At 41.3% G+C, this 16,813-nt stretch overlaps 1 protein-coding gene across 5 annotated transcripts in view; it reads right to left on the bottom strand.

Moving 5' to 3' along the window:
* Positions 1–16,813, bottom strand: part of Ctnna2 (catenin alpha 2) — a 1,149,087-nt gene that overhangs the window by 376,513 nt on the left and 755,761 nt on the right. The gene's annotated exons all lie outside the window — the stretch shown is intronic.

Below are 16,813 nucleotides of genomic sequence, written 5' to 3' on the forward strand. Positions count from 1 at the left end.
TTCACATCCTTTGAAATGGGACCACAGAGACCTTCTCTGTCTCTTCTACTGTGGGAGAACATGGTGACAAGGTGCCATGTCTACATGAAAAGGAACTCAGAGGACATTGAATTGATTGGTATCTTAATCTTGGACTAAGTAGCCTTCCGAATTACAAGGATTAAATTTGCTTGCAAGTACCCAGTGGAATTCATCTTGTTACACCATCCTAAATGAACTAACATAGAAGTATATAGATCTTTTTTTTATCATTTCCTAACTTTTGCTACATGCTCAAAAGTTGTCAGTGGCTTGAGAAATCACTCAGTGGTTACAAGTGCTTGCTGCTCTTCCAAAGGATCAGAGTTCAGTTTCTGACACCCATGTCCTGCTCACAGCTGCCAGTTACTCCAGCTACAGAGAATCTGACACCCTCTTCTGGCTTCCTAGGACATTGTGCATCTATTCCCACACCCTACCCTTACGTATGCATATTAAAAAATTGTTAAAAACAAAAGCTTTATCATCATGGACAAAAGAAACTCCACAGCTGGAATAGAGAGGTTTGAGGCCAGGTCTCAGAATGGACATGCAAATCTAAAAATACAATCTATGCTTTCTGGATCTCTCAAGTTATAAATGAGAATCTTGTATGTGTTGTTTTGTGTACGTAATCTATAATTTCTAATAAAAAACTTGGAACAAATGTTCAGAACCCTTGCATTCTCAGAAAAAAATTGGTTCTGATTTTGGGGTCCAAGGGAAGTATTGAAAATACTGTTATCCAACATTTTACCAGCTCAGGACTTTTATTGGGTCTTTCTGATGGTCTCCTATTTTAGTACAAAACCAGAAACACAGCAGACAGCAATTGCCTTTCAAAATCTTGGGTTGTAAAGATTGGTCTGAATAATTTATGAGATAAATTAGATGGCTGTCCAAAGTATTGTATTATTTTGATGTGATTGTATGATTGTATGATTAGTACAGCCCTGTATGACATTCTGCAAAAATGGTCAGACACCAAGGCAGGGAGGTTTGGAGTCAGTTTGAAGGGTGACCTTTCTTTTTTTTTTTTTTATCATTTCCTTTTCTCACCACCAAATATCTCCAATTTCCAGGCCACCATTGTGAATTAAGCATGAGAATGGGCCTCAGTTTCTTTCCTCATGTAGGTGTCTGTGTGTGTGTGTGTGTGTGTGTGTGTGTGTGTGTGTGCTTATATGTGCATATAAGTGCACCTATTGAGACCAGAGGCTGTCCTTTTCAATCTCTCTTCCTCTAATTTTTGAGACAGAATTTATGGCCATCAAAGCTATACTGGTGGCCAGTGAGCCACCAGGATTCCATTATTTCCACCTCAGTCTACATTTTCCTCCGGTTCTGGGGTCCCATAACAGTGGGTGCACCACTATTCCTAGCTTTTAAAAGAATGCTGAGTAGCTCAACTGAGGTTTTCCTAGTTGGGTACTTTATCCACTGAGCCATCTTCCCAGCCAAGGCTTACTTTCTCATTAAAGATTCAGCCAGTCCTGGAGTTTGTAAGACAGTTTGGTAAGGTAGTCAAGTGAAGAGACTAGAGTGAAGAGGCTTCTCCTATCATTTAAAGAGCCTGGCATATATCTGTCAGGGGAAAACCCTTGGAAATCCTGAAATGACTGAGCAGATGTCTAAGCAAATCAGTCCCTGCAAAAATAAGACCAGACCAGCAAAAACTCCACTAACGTAAAGGTAAGGTATATAGCCTTTCCTTACAGGCTGGGTCAATTCAGTAGAACCACATAAAGGTTCACCACTTTTTTCTATAAAGCCTGTCAGAAATGAAAGTTTCAGGTTCCATAACAAGCAATTCAATCTGCCATTATAATAAGCAAGCAGCCATAGACAATATACCCACAAATGTGTACTGCTATCTGGTTGTGAAGCTTGGTCCACACATGCTGAAGCAGAATTCCCTCCTGCTCTTACAAGGCACGAAGTTTTATACTTCTTTCGCACTTCTGTTTTCAAGTACCTGAATACTGATAACTGTTATGAGTTCACAACCCCTATGAGTGCAGGCAGTGACTGTATTTAGTTTTAGGTTGTAGTCTGCAGAACACTCCACCAGTACACACAGATTCCAGACACGAAAAGAGCCAAGCTTCTTAGAACACATATTCTCAAGAAGACATATTTTAAAAAGCTCACACTAAGCACCTTTCCTTTATTCTTATCTCAAGAACAAGAAAGGAAAAGCATAATCCCCCCAAAGCCTATGCTAAAATGACTTTGATTTCTTAAATGGTTTGTCTTTCTTCCACCTTTTTTGGCCTCTCTCTCTCTCTGTCTCTCTCTCTCTCTCTCTCTCTCTCTCTCTCTCCCTCTGTCCCTCCCTTTCTCCCTCCCTCCGCCCTCCTTTCTTCTTTCTCAGTGTGCAAGTTTGTTCGCTTGATAATAAATTTTGCTTTTACTGCCAGAAGCATTACAGGGCTTGACATTTTTAGTGAGGGCGCTGAGAGCTCTGCAGCTTTTGTTTATCGCTTGCCTTTTCTCTATCCTGGACAGCCTCAGACCTTCGTAAATGAAGGATTGATGCTAACACAGCATGACCCACACCTGGAAATCTATTAACAATTAACAGCCAGTAAAAACAGACAGCTCAAAGCTCCCAAGGCTGCCAGCTCCATGGGAGGTAAGGGACAGTTCACAGTGCCAAGGAAGTACACATGAGTAATTAATCTAATGATTCCCATACACGGGCACGCAAAACTCCACACTAGTCACAAATATTGTTGGTTTAAACAAATATCATGGGTCTATGTGCATGACAGGTTGCAAAACCAAACTCGGACATGTAAATGAGGAGAGTGGCTGTCAATGCTGCCTCTCCTATTACAACACAGCAAGGACACAGAAACCTCACCAAACTGCAACTCATGCGTCTGCTCTTTCCAAAAGGATGTGAGGACAGCAGTGAGGATGTGAGCTCAGTCCTGCATGAGAATAGCCCTGACATCAAGAATAGTGTCTGGCAAAAGGCACAGATTAAAAAATGAAGGAGTGGCTGAAGAGATGGCTCAGCAGTTTAAGGGTTCTTGCTACTCTGGAGGAGGACAGGAGTGTGATTCCCTGTGATATCAGGAAGCTCACAATCAAATGCAAGCCCTGCACTGACCGTGTTTTCTGTCATTTGCACTTACACAGGAACAAATGAACACACACACACACACACACACACACACACACACAAAACATACCTAAACTAAGAAAAAAAATGAAAGAAGCTTTCACGTGACTTGTGGAGGGGTTGAAGTCAGGTGCATGGAGCCACTAATATATTTATATTTTAAATCTAGATGATGCACAACTTGAGCAGTGACAGGAAATATTTTGGAAAGGATCACTTTTTAATGCTATAAATATAATGTTGACTGAGAGCTAAAAAGGAAATCCTTTCACAATTCTCAAGCCAGGTCAGTGTGAAATGGGATGAGGATGACTCCACATTTACCATTTCAGATGGCAAAGAGTTAAAGAGGAATATAATCTTATATCTGAATGGCAGCACAGGTGATAAGTTGATGGCATAGTGACTCAGTGGAGGTCACTCAGATGTTTTCTTCCACCTTTCAACCACAGAAAGCACCCATAAAGACAACCCGAGGCCAAAGTCTTACCAAGGAGCTGGAACTTCTGCTATTGATAATCAGTCCTCTCACTGCCAGCCTGATTTACCAATTGTCCCAGCTTTATAATCAGTTTCTCTGGAATGTTGTCAGGAAGTGAAACAGATGCCCAAAATTCTAGACACGCTGTGGAAATGGCTCAGTGGTAAGAGTAGCTGCTGTGCAGCCATGAGGATCTAAATTCAGATCTCTAGCATCAGTAGAAAAATCTGAATGTGGCTGTCCATGCCTCTAACTTCAGACCTGGAGGCAAGGTCCATGCCTCTAACTTCAGACCTGGAGGCAAGGGGATGGGAAGAGATAGGAGGACCTCCAGGACTTGTTGGTCATCAACCTAGCCAAAGACAGCAAACTCTAGGTTCTGTGAGAAACTCTTTCCCAAGGAATAGGGTGGGAAATGATAGAGTACTATATCTGCACGCATGCTCACCCATCCTCATGCCTAAACACACAAGTTCCAGAGCCAACTGAAGCATACTCCAATCCATTAGCCTTAGGGGAATTCAAAGGAGGTCTGACAAGCACAGGGATGTTTGAAGACAGACAAGACAGCAGACACAGATCCTGCTGCAGGAGCCTGTGTGGCCGGGCAGGACAACGAATTTTTAATGTGCTGCCCACCTCCCACCACATACTCCCCTTGAATGGATGCTCTCTTCATTTAATTCACCTCAGTTGTTGCAGACTCAGGCTTGATAGATAAAAGGGCCTCCCTTCTTTGATGAGCCATTCACTGGCCCGTGGAAATGGACCATTTTCACAAACTGCTAATTCTGAAAGCCTTCAGTGGACGGAGCCAGGGGAAGGGAAAGAATATACAGTTTAAAGGCATGCTCTGAATTTGCTAATAGGCATCCACAGTCCTTTTGGAACTGAAATAGAATTTTTGATAAAGTACCTTGTGGCAAATTTGAAATATTAGCCTGGGGGCCCCAACAAGACATAATTCACTCCACTGGTGAGAACAAATCTCATTTCCACATCCATTCCTCTAAACTCATTACTGACCCAGGGGAAAATGCTAGCCTACAGCAAGTTTTAATAAAGACACTGGTGGGCCTGTTGCTATATTACTAGATGCAATCATGAGCAACAAGTCACTTGGTGACAATGGACCCTTGGACCAATGGGGTCTCAAGAAGGCAGCTTCTAGAAGGCTTAGTAGTCCACCCAGAGCAGAACACAATTTCTGAGAAAGATCCCACTATTTTATCCAATATTTGTTAAAAAAATAGACATCCCTTGGCCCAAAGGGATTGTCAGATTGCCTGTAAGTGAACTACAGAGAACATTTTTTTTACCTTTTTATTTTTCCGGAGCTGGGGACAGAACCCAGGGCCTTGCACTTGCTAGGCAAGAGCTCTACCACTGAGCTAAATACCCAACCTCAGAGAACATTTTACTACACATTTGTTTTGGGTTTTAAAGGTATAAAATAAAGAGTATCATTAGGAAAATTAAAGTATTAATGACTTTGAGGTAAGAATATAAGATTCAAATGTAAGATCTTAGATTAATTTTATTATCTCCTATTGAGGGCTATGTGTCTTACCTAAACGTAAATGATTTATGGGGGTAGCAAATGTTGTTACTGCCTTCTGTTATGTCCTCTAATGTCATGTCATATTTTAATTCTCAACAGACACATACAATCAATATCTACTCTTCTGGTCTGTTATGAATGTAAAGAAAGATAATATTTGTAAAACCTTTAGCATGTTTCTGGCATAAGATAGTTCCATAACACATATGGAGTAAATTAATTGCTGGTATTTGCCCTAAGAGATAGGCTACACCACAGGATCAGAATGTGTGGTTCTCTAGGATGAATCTGTCCAGGGAGATGAAGGGCAGGATTACAAGAAGGGGATGGCCAGGAGGGACACTGCTCATACTCACTGTGCAAGCTGGTTTGTAGGAATTACTGTAAACCAATTGCAGCAACTGTGTGTTACCCAGTCCTCAGCCTTGAGAAGCACACTAGAAGTTTCCTCTGGATTTCCATTGAGCACTTGGGCTGTTAGAGTCAAATACAAAGCCCACGCACGTTTCTAGAGGATGTACTTACTAGCTAGCTGTTTGGAGGGAAATCACCTGCCAAGTGAACCATTTCTCCTAACTTCCCACTGCATCTGAACTGTCTTCCTGTGGCCATATTTCCCCTAATGCTCTCTGGCAGTAGAATGACTTTTCTACTGTCTTCTGAGATTTCCAGTGAAGAAGTCTGCGCACACATGAGGACTGTGGTGAGGAGGGAGTAAATCATTATTAACCCATATAAAAAGGGTGTCATCCAGAAGCTAGTATCAAATATCCGTCATGAGGCATCTTAAGGGAGAACTTAGTTTGGCTCGGAATTTGAGGAAGCACTCACACTCGCAGTCTGACATGGTGGGGACAGCGTGGCAGCAGGAATCTTCTCCAGCTGATCACATTGGATTGGCAATCAGGAAGCAAAGTGAGGACAGGAAGTGGGTCAGTCTACCTCAAGGTTTGTCCCCAGTGACTTATTTTCTCCAGCTAGGCTCCTCCTAAAATTGTCACAGCCTTCTAAAATAGTACCACCAGCTGGGGGATGAAGCATTCAAATACACAATCCAGTGGAGGACATTTCACATAGAAAACCTAACAAGAGGAGAGGAAGAGCTTCTGGGGCAGATGGTTGCCCACACTGAGCAAATGGAAAAAGAGATAGCTCCAAGATGAACAAGTAAGTAATCTTGGGCATATGTTGTAGCTAAAGTCGAAATAGGCATGCAAATGATACCCGGAGACTGAACAATTAGTGAATTAATTATGGCTGTGTTTAGAATTCTATTGTCAGTGCCGATTATTTATTGGGTTGAAATAAAATCCCTTGTCATCATTAATGATTGTCGCTGAATGGCAGCATATGTGGATTTCCATAAGTAGTTTAGTGGCTTCCAAGGACAGCTCACACCTTCTTATGAACAGGGCAATAATCAAGACCACACACTTCCTGAAGCCAACCAGTCCCTTTGCTTTACAAAAGGAAGTGCTACTGTTACCTTTGTCTTGCTTCAGGTTTGAACCTTTGGCATGTCTTTATCTAGGTTTGCCAGAAGAGACTACATTAGGAAAAACTCCTTTCTTGTGCATCCATAGGTAATCGAACCCACTTTACAACTGCTTTTCCTCCTGTGTCCTTATTGCCTTTCTCAAACCATCCTTATACAATCAGGCACATCCAGGCAGTGACTTGGTGAGGAAATCTATGGACAAGTACATGCTGAGAATGCTGCTTCTCTGTGACTGTTTATTTCTGCCACATGCATCCTTAGGTAAAAACGAGCACCATGTTTTCCCTGTTGATTTCTTTCAGCTGTCCTCAGGCTTGCACCATGGGACAGCACTAGTTTTAACTTGTCCACTCTTGTAAGAGTAGCCGGACAGCAGTGGTAGGCGTAGGGCCTTAACCACACACCTGGAGCTTCAGCAAAGCAAGAGAAGAAAGGGGTCATATGGAGCCATTTTTTTTTCTCCTGTCTGAAATTCTGTATGAATGGGAGGGAGAAGTGAAAGAGAAGAAATTGCAGTAAGACCCAAAACAGAATCATGGGAAAGTCCATGCTTCACTCTTTGTTATTATTCTTGGAGACAGGCCACTTTCTACCAATAAACCAAGAGACTCTAATCAAATCTATCCTCCTGAATCCTCCTGAAGCAATCAATGGTTTCCTTTTCCTTTTGAAGAAGATATTTTGTGTTTCTTTAAATGGAAAGTTTCTGCAGCTCATCTTATTTTAGAATCTCTAACTTTATCGTCAAGTTTTCCTCAACTCTATTCCTTAAATTAGAGCTGTTAGCTAATTGTGGTTTTTTTGTGTTTTGGGTTTTTTTGGTCCTATTTAGATTGGGCTTGAAAGTCATATGCTAAAGGTGATGATTAAGCCAAGAACAAGAGTTTTGAGTTTCCACAATTCTCAGTAACACATGGATGAACTTCGGAAGAAGTGGGATTGGGGGAGGGGCTGAGGAGGAAATCTTCAGAGTGTAGAAAAGAGAAAATGACAAGAAGACTAGAGTTGCCATCTGCTGGAAGACGGTAAGAATGACATTTGACACTCTTTTCAAGAGAAAAAGCAACTCATTAGCCCAGGTGATAAATTTCCCCAAGCTAGAATTAAGAGATAACAATCGAGATGTGCTGTTACTTCAGATGAGAGTATGAGGATATGTAGACAGTATATGGGGGAAGCCATGCAAGAGTGCCACCTCTGCCTTAGTTTGGATGCCATTATAGACTTTAGAGGGATGACGACTATTTTGTTATGCCCCTTTGAATGCCCACATGTCTTCAGTGTCTATTTCTTGATTTCACCATCAGGCTTTTGAAAATGGGGCTTCTTCTGTAAGTATGCCTAGTCAGAGCGGGAAGATTTTTCTTTCTGCTTACGTAACAACCTATCTTTTTTTTAAAAAAAAATGCAGGAAGTCCAATTAGTCTCAATAGAAAGAGCAATGAGCTGACAGTAGTAAGCATTCTCAATGGATAATCTCAATTTGCCCACCAGTTCTAAGTGATACCATAAGCCGATTGCTGTACCCCTCTGGGTGTTGATATTTTAAAGCTGTAAAATTATATGTGCTACGGAGGATGGGCTGCAGAGTCTAAATCATCTCGAAGGTCCTTTTTAGCTCTCCAATTCTGTGAATCTATAAGCATTTCCAACTTATGTAGCACTTAGAACATGAATATTCAAGCTAAATTCTCATCATTGCTTGCACAGAATTCAGCAAAACTGTGTCTAATGGCCTGATTAATCAGCCACTACCATCTTCCTTGCCAGGGAAGGGGGAAAAGTTTTACCCCTCTTCGTGTTGTAGAGAAAATCCCAGTTATTTAAGCCTTATTTCTCTGATGTTGGTTGTCATAGTTGCTGACATACCCTAAGCCCCTGCTCAGGAAAGAGAAGAAATGGATTTAAGAATCACACCCCAAATGCTAGTGACCTCTAAGATAAGAAGGAGAAACGGAAGCTAAGGATTCCATCCATGCTGGAGTAACCGGTATATGGCCAAATGCATGAGATAATTCAATTGGCAAATTCTGCTTTAACTGAAATGAACCCATCTGTCTTTCTGAGGTTCTAAATCTTGCATATTCACAGCATCTAAGTCAGACAACCATTTGTTCATGTATTCATTTGGTAATATGTAGAATGAACATATTTTATTGTTTGAGACAGGGTCTCACAACATAGCTCAGGCTGTCCTGGAACTTGCTACATAGACCAGGCTGGCCTCATATTTAGAGATGCACCTACCTCTGCTGAAGCTGAGATTAAAGTTACAGACCACCATTCCTGGGTTAAGGAATACATCTTTTCAGTGCTTGCTTTTATCTAGGAAGAATGGAACACTTAAAACCTGAGTTCTTCTGAAGTTTCAGTTGTGTTTGGAGGAGAGAGAAACCTATACACAGGAAAACCATAGCCAGTAGCAACATGTGCCAAGACAGACCATTAAAGCCTGAGTATTATCACAACCTAAGACCTTCTGTGGACCCAGAGTTCAGAGCAAGTGATTCTGACCTTGAACTGAATGAAGGAGACAGTGTAGTAGTTACTTTTCTCATGACAGGGTAAATCTCTGACAAAAGCAACCCCAAGAAGGAAGGAAGGGTTTATTTTGACACAGAGAAAGAAGGCTGTGCGTTTTGCTGGGGAGAGGCTGGAACTTGGGGCAACTGGTCACATTGTATCCACAATAAGGAAAGAGAGATGAACCAGAGTGTTCAGCTTGCTTTGTATTTTTTGTTTAGTCCAAGCTCCCCTCCCCCGCCCCCGGCATGGAAAGCTTTTGTTTACATTTAAACTGAGCCTTTCCACCTCAGTCAACCCAATCTAGAAACTCTCTAACAGATACTTCCAAAGATCTGTCCCCTAGGTGATGTCAAGTCCTGTCAAGCTGGCAACCAATACTACTCACTATAGACGGCTACCCAAAAACGAAGGAAGGCTATTATAACATAGATTGGTATTGAAAGGGGTAGGTTAACGGAAGGATGCCGTAATAAAAACATAGAGGAGGGCTAACAATGGCAAATGAGAGAGCAAATTCCTGAGAAAGGCTCAGACAGGATAGAGTTCCAAGCATTCTGCTAAAACAGTCTTCTGTTCGTGAAAATCATTCTTCTCACTTCCACAGGTTAACGTGTTTGCTTTTTCTTTTAACTTTTCCCTACTCCTAGATGACCCAAAGGTTTTTAACAAACAGCTGCTGTTTGGCTGGCTGAATAGGGCATGCGACCTTTTGATCTTTACATTAGCTTATATGTTAAGTAAGGGCTAAAGCAGGTAGTCATAGTTCTTAAGATCCTAGCTAGCCCTTGACCTTAAATCCATGGAAAGGCCTAGGACGTGCATTTCCTGAGGAGGCTACAGAAAGCTCACATCCTGCTGTGACACTGTGACCTGTTACAATGCCTCCCCTGCATAAGCTGCCCATGAAGACTGGCAGGAGAACACCCCTTGAGAGCATAGCAGTGACCCACCTAAAGAGAGAAGCTCTGCTACTCTTTGTAGGCACACAACACTTGGCTTTAGTTGAAACTGGGACAGGTGACTCTGTGCTGTTTGCACTGTTTGTGCTACAAAGACCATCTTTGTCTAAACAACAGTTCAAATGATAAGGGGAGATTAATTCAGCTAGATTATTTGGCAATTATTTCCATTGGTACAATTCCCGCCACCCTCGGCTTCCATGCTTTCTTTCTGACTTAAGGCTGATCTATCTCTACAGTGTCAAGGGAAGACGGTACAATAAGGAGGTTGATAAACACCATTAAAAGTGAAGCATCACTCATGTGCACTAAGAGTTATGTGACTTAGTTCACATCCCTGAGCTTATTTCACATTCATGCGTCTATGAAATTAGTAGTCAGTTGGGGATCATCTTCCTTCTTCTACAGGACCCACTGTGGTCTAGGAATTCTCTGAGGTATGACAAGAAGAAGCTGACAGGTGGAAGGACCTGTGCAACCCTGTTGATCTCCATGATGCTACTTGAATACTTAAATTCACTGAGACAGAAAGGAGAGAAGAGTGGAGAAAAATAGATCTGGAAGTGTGAGAGAATAAAGGGAGAAGGGGGTATCTCAGGAAGTATAGGGAAAGAAGTGAAGAGTTGAGTTTGAGATAGTGTGAGCACACATGCACACATACCCACACCCACACATTTATTAATTCTTGCAGTAACTCCTGTGTCTCTATAGTCTATGTTCAGTCGAGCACTCCGGGCTGTTTGTCAGATCTGCCCAGAAGCAGGTTGAAGTATAATGGTGTTAAAGCTCTCTAAGAGTGATGTTTTGTGCAGTCAGATTAGGGAACTGTTGAGCTTTGAACGGAGAAGATCTGAACCGCAGTTTAGGGACAAAGACAAAGGTGACTATGGACAAAGACAAAGGTGATTGTCTGTCAGCAATGACTCACCCTGTCCTCCTCCTCAGGGGTTGATACCTGCCTTGAGGTCCACCCTGCATATTGCTCTTGTAGAGGACACAAGATTTGTCACAATACTCACATTCACTCACAATCGCTTGTGATTTTGGCTCTTGAAAAATCAGATTCCACATGTGTTAATTCCACACATAATTAAAAATAAAATAAATCTTGAAATAAGAATCAGAATTCTGCTAGAACACCACATACTCCATTTACTGTGCTCAAATTACCAGCACTTCACAACTACTTGGAAAGGCAAAGGACTATAGGAGGAACACATTGGAAGGGGAAAGTCTGCTTTCCCGGTGCCTAGGGCCAGGAATAAGGCTGGCCAGACCACTCTCTTGTGCCTTTGCAGATCACTCTCTTGTGCATTCGCAGACCACTCTCTTGAGTGCTGCAACTTAGCTGAGACTGTTTTTGGAATTTGGCCCCTGGTTGGCAGGAGACTTCCTCTCACATGCCTGAGACTAGCAAAAGTGGCAGGCTTTTTGGAAAATGGACAAGGCAACCCTGGCACCCATCTCCACAAATCTCCTTTCTGATTGTCATGGTAACGCAGGCAGGCAGGCAGGCAGGCAGGCAGGCAGGCAGGCAGGCAGGGCAGCCGCTGGGGCTGCTTCTCTGAGCTCAGGCCAGGCTGCCACGTGGGCTCAGTGGTGCGTGGTCTGGAATTGCCGGAGCCTGTGGGCGACAGTCAGCCACCGTGGGGTGTGCAGTAGTCCATGCCAGGGAATTAGTGCTTCTGTGGAGTACATCTATGTGGGCTCGAACTGTGTGTTACTATGACGATGGTAATCGGGTCCTCCTGTTTCAGAGAAATGCAATGCCACTCTTATTCTGGAATCCACTCTTAGACCCATGCATGGCTCTCTGTTCTAAGGCTTCAGAGAGTGAATGCATAGGAATGCCACTGTATCGTCTAATCACTGGGCAGTTTATTGACAGTGACCTACACTGAGTGCTTTACTGGCCTCAACTAGTAAGAACCTTGCAAAGAATGGAAAGGAGAATTATGCATGCTTATCAGATGGTAATTAATTTGTTCTCTAGAAAGAAAATAGAATTAAGAGGCTCTGTGAAATTCAGTTTATACTATAAAAATCTTAGCTTCATTTTTAATGCATCCACATTTTTAACCTTTTAAGAGTGTATTCTACTTATACACAACAATAGATTTCATTATGACATTTTCATACATGTATGTAAAGCATCTTAAGTGTTATTCATACCTCTTTATTTCTCCTGTTCTTCCTTTTATGAGATACGTTCTTTTGCAACTTAGGCTGATTTCAAGCTCCCTATCTAGGCAAGGGTATCCTTTAACTTAAAAAAAAAGGTTATTATTTGATGTATATGGGCATTTTGCCAACCTGTATCTTTGTGCTCCACATATATGATGGCTGAGGTAGGCAGAAGAGAACAGGTCAGATGCCCTGGACCAGGAAGTACAGACAGTTGTGTATGTGCTGTGTCAAACCAGAGTCCTCTGAAAGAGTAGCTCCAGCCTGAACGTTCTGAGACTACAGAGGTATACCACTATACTTGGCTTATACAGTGCTGGGGAACAAATGCAGGCCCTTCTGTACCCTAAGTAAGCACTCTACCAACTGAGAAACAATGCAGCCTCTCGCACACACACTTAAAATTGTGTTTCTTTGTGCTGTTGCTTTCTAGAAAAGGGGAATAGCCATTATTCTCTAAAGACCAGACACTTTAAAAAGTAAAATGAAATATAGAGCATCTTCAGAAATGCTGTAGCTTTTCTTAGAATATAGATCAGCTCTCATGCCAGAGGTAACTTTGCAAAGCATGTTAGGAGAAATAAGGTATTGATTAAATACAGTCACAGCAAAGACTAAGCTTACATTAGTATTTCCCACCAGAGAAGAAACCACACTTTATCATTCATCTGTGTCTATGAGTGCGTGCATATATACAGTGGCAAAACCATGATTAACTTGGCTTAGAATAGAAAATTTTCTGATAGATGGTAAACACAAGTTCATCATATGCTTATAAAATGACTGATGCCACGCCGTTCTCTAATTCATTTGCATGCATTGTAAGATGTCACTGTACATCACAGGATCTGCTAGAATATGTTGCTTATAAAACAAATACTTGGGGCTGGAGAGCTGTCTCAGCAGTTAAGAGAACACACTGTTTTTGCAAAGGAACTGAGTTCGGTTCCCAGTACCCACAGCAGGGATGTACAGTACCTGTAACTTCAACCTTAGGGGCATCCAACACTTCTACATGCAAACACACACACACACACACACACACACACACACACACACACACATGCATGCACACACTTGTACTTATAATTAAATAATGCAACTAAATACTAAAAATGAAATAACATGCCCAAGACACATCAATGCTTTGTACAAGCTGCTTCCATTTCTTGTTTTATACAATTTCCCCATCATCTTTGCTTTGCTTTGGGAAAAGATTTGTTCCTATCTCTCAGACTTAGCACAGACTTCCTGACCACCAGGCATGCCTGGAGAGCCATATTAAAGACTTTTCCTTATGAAATTCCCAAACTCTTCCCATTAAATATTCAAATCTTTTTTATCTTCTTTTAGGAGGACTTTACTTAGTTACTGAGAAGAACATGATCATATGGTATGTGCTACGAACTTTTATTATTTCCTTCCTTCCTTCCTTCCTTCCTTCCTTCCTTCCTTCCTTCCTTTCCTCATTCATTCTTCCTTTCCTTCACCTTTCCTTCCCTTTTTTGTGAGACAAGGTTTGTGTCTGTAGCCCTGGCTGTCCTAGAACTTACCAGGCTGGTCTTAGACTCAGTCTTCCTTTGCCTCCTGAGTGCTAGATTTAAAGCCATGTGCCATCACCACCTGGTTTGTATTGTTAGTAATAGTCATTTGTTTATGTGGGCATGCCAGGGAACATAACATGCCTCACCAATGCTTTCAATTAGGTACCTATGCCATCTAGTTCATTAAAAAAAAGCAACCTCTATAAACATAAGACCATGTAAGTGAGTGCATTCTGGTGGGGATAATTGATTAGAGGAGTTTGTAGGGATATTCTTGCCTCTGGAATCCTCATAGGGAAAAAAAATCTCTCTAGTAAGATGAATGGGGGAGACACAGTCAGACTTAGATTCAAAGAGATTTAAGTCCAGAGTTATTGAACAGAGTTGAGTATGAACAGTATATCAGTATATCAATTTAAAAGAATTATCATTAATACTCTAATATTAGATAATGCCAGATTTAAAAATGTTTCTTTCATTTTTATTTTTATTTTTTTTAAAGAGACAACTAGTGCTGGGCACAGTGGTTTTTGGCTTTAATCCCTGCATTCAGGAGGCAGAGACATATGAATCTCTATGAGTTCAAGGCCAGCCTGGTCTAACCAAAAGTCCCAGTCCTGCCAAAGCTACAAAGTGAGGCCTTGTCTCAAAGCCTAAACAAAACGGAAGGGAGGGCCCTATTTAGGACAAGACATTAGATCTGTGATTTACTTAAAAACATTCAACACCTCTGTTGATAACTGGCAGGATATGAATGTCTTTCACCGACACACATTGTAATATTGAATAAGGAACAAGCTGAGACCTACTTTCCCATGCCACAGTCTTTTATGGGACTCACTTGATCCACTGGTCCACAAGGCAGTCAGCTGCCTCTCCTGTGCCAGAGAAGAACTGCCATGGTTTAGTCTAAGAATGAAGTTCAAGGGCTCCCTGGGAAAAGCTGAGAAGCCGAGGAGGCCCAAGGCTATCTTCCAATCTGCATGTCTATTTTCAAAAAAAAAAAAAAACCCAAAAAAACAAAATGTGTCATTATTTGGTCAAAGAAAGAAGTGCTTGGTGACCTATGAACATTTATATTATTTTAGGAGCAATTTTACAGAAATGGCCACAAAACAGAGGTACCACACAGCTATAGATGCAGTAGTAACATCAGCTGTATAGTTCCTTCATCTCATTTGTATTTTCTTAAAAGTGGTAATCAAGGCAAGGATACTGATCCCACTTTATAGGTGAATAATAATAATAAAAAAACAAAAACCCTTAGTCCTGATGGTTAACAGATAAATCACTGAATTGCTTAAAAATATGAAATGGAAAAAAATAATGTCCAGCATTAAAGCATTTGACAAATATCACAATCAAATTAAGTTTTTTTCTTTGTGACATTTTGATTATCACTTTGTAATATGCAACTCCTCTTTTATCGGTTCTCAAAATAGTTGTATGGAAAACAATGCCTCATTTCCTACCAGCAGGCCACAGAAAAAGACATACTTGTCAAAGGGCCCAAGTCAAGAGTTGTTAATGTCTTCCGATGAACATCAAATGATTCTGACTGGCTTTTGAAGATGCCCCATTTTAACCTCTTGCCACTTAGTCAGGTGGGTGGTAAATGCCACCAACTGTCCTTTATGAATCAGGAGTTCTTACAGAAGCTAGGATTCTATGCTGGGTAGCATGAAATCCAAGTGAAAAGTGGAGTTAAGAAGTTAGAGACCCAGATACAAACCTCACTCCAACTAGATCACCCAAGTCACATGGCATTGCTCTTCTTTCTTCACGAACTTTAGCTTTTGAAAGAGCAAAGCCATCAAAGTAAACATCACTTTGCTCTCTGCATGGGCTCAAGAATATCCTGAGCCATATACATGTAACAATCTGAGGCCACTGTAATGTTCACAGGTACAAGAGAGATGTGGTACTCTCCATGTTATGTAAGAAGCAATCCTGCTTATGTGGCCAGTTTGGCAACATGCCACTCTCATAATTTCCAATTATTACATAGTTGTTTGGAACAGTGAGAACAACATTAACAATGGCACTTCAAAAACTGGTTGTTTTCACCACTCCTTGTTAGACAATTGTATTGAAAACAAGTAGTTGATTCCCAGCAAATAATGTTCAAATGGGTAAGAGACTATTTGAATACCAATTATATTGAAATTAAGTAGGGTGGATGGATATAAGTTCTTATAAACAGTATTCTATTTCTAAAGGGAGTGCTTATCTACATGGGGTAGTGACCCTCTGAACACAATTGCCCTTGCAAAGGAATTCAAGCCAGGTGGGGCTTTTGTTTGTGATATGCAGCTCGATAAAGGAAAAATGAGTTTCCCACTGACAGCAGTTCTGGGTGTAGAATTGAACCGCTAACATCCTATTTTGTTTTAACCTTCTGTTAAGTATTGTTCAGTCAGTAGGAAGGAGAGATGCCCAGATTTTAAGAGTACTCGTGCCTCTTCTAGTGGACCTGAGTTTGGCCCCTAGCACCCTTGCCAAGTGGCTCACAACTGTCTGTATCTCTAGTTCCACAGGATTCCCACGCCTCTGGTCTTTGCAGAAAACTTCATTCATAAGCACATGCTCACATTCAGACACACACTCCAACCCAAATTGAAGAACAATAAATAAATATTTTTAAAATGATTTTTCAATCAAAATAACCCAAAACCCAAAAGACGCATTCAGAACTTGCTCATGTTGCCCATCTAACTTCACGAAGAACATTCCAAGACATAGAAGGCTGATATGGCTATTGTCAACATTGCTCCACTCCACAGGATACCTGTGTATGCCAAGGATTTGCCTGAATGTCTGACTTCACGTGAAAAGTCGATTTAGATTGTTTAAAAGTTGGGTTTCAAAAACCTCAAGCCTGCTGCAGGGTTATATCACAGAAAATAGCCACC

This window comes from Rattus norvegicus, chromosome 4 (assembly GCF_036323735.1).
Source record: "Rattus norvegicus strain BN/NHsdMcwi chromosome 4, GRCr8, whole genome shotgun sequence".
Taxonomy (NCBI): domain Eukaryota; kingdom Metazoa; phylum Chordata; class Mammalia; order Rodentia; family Muridae; genus Rattus; species Rattus norvegicus.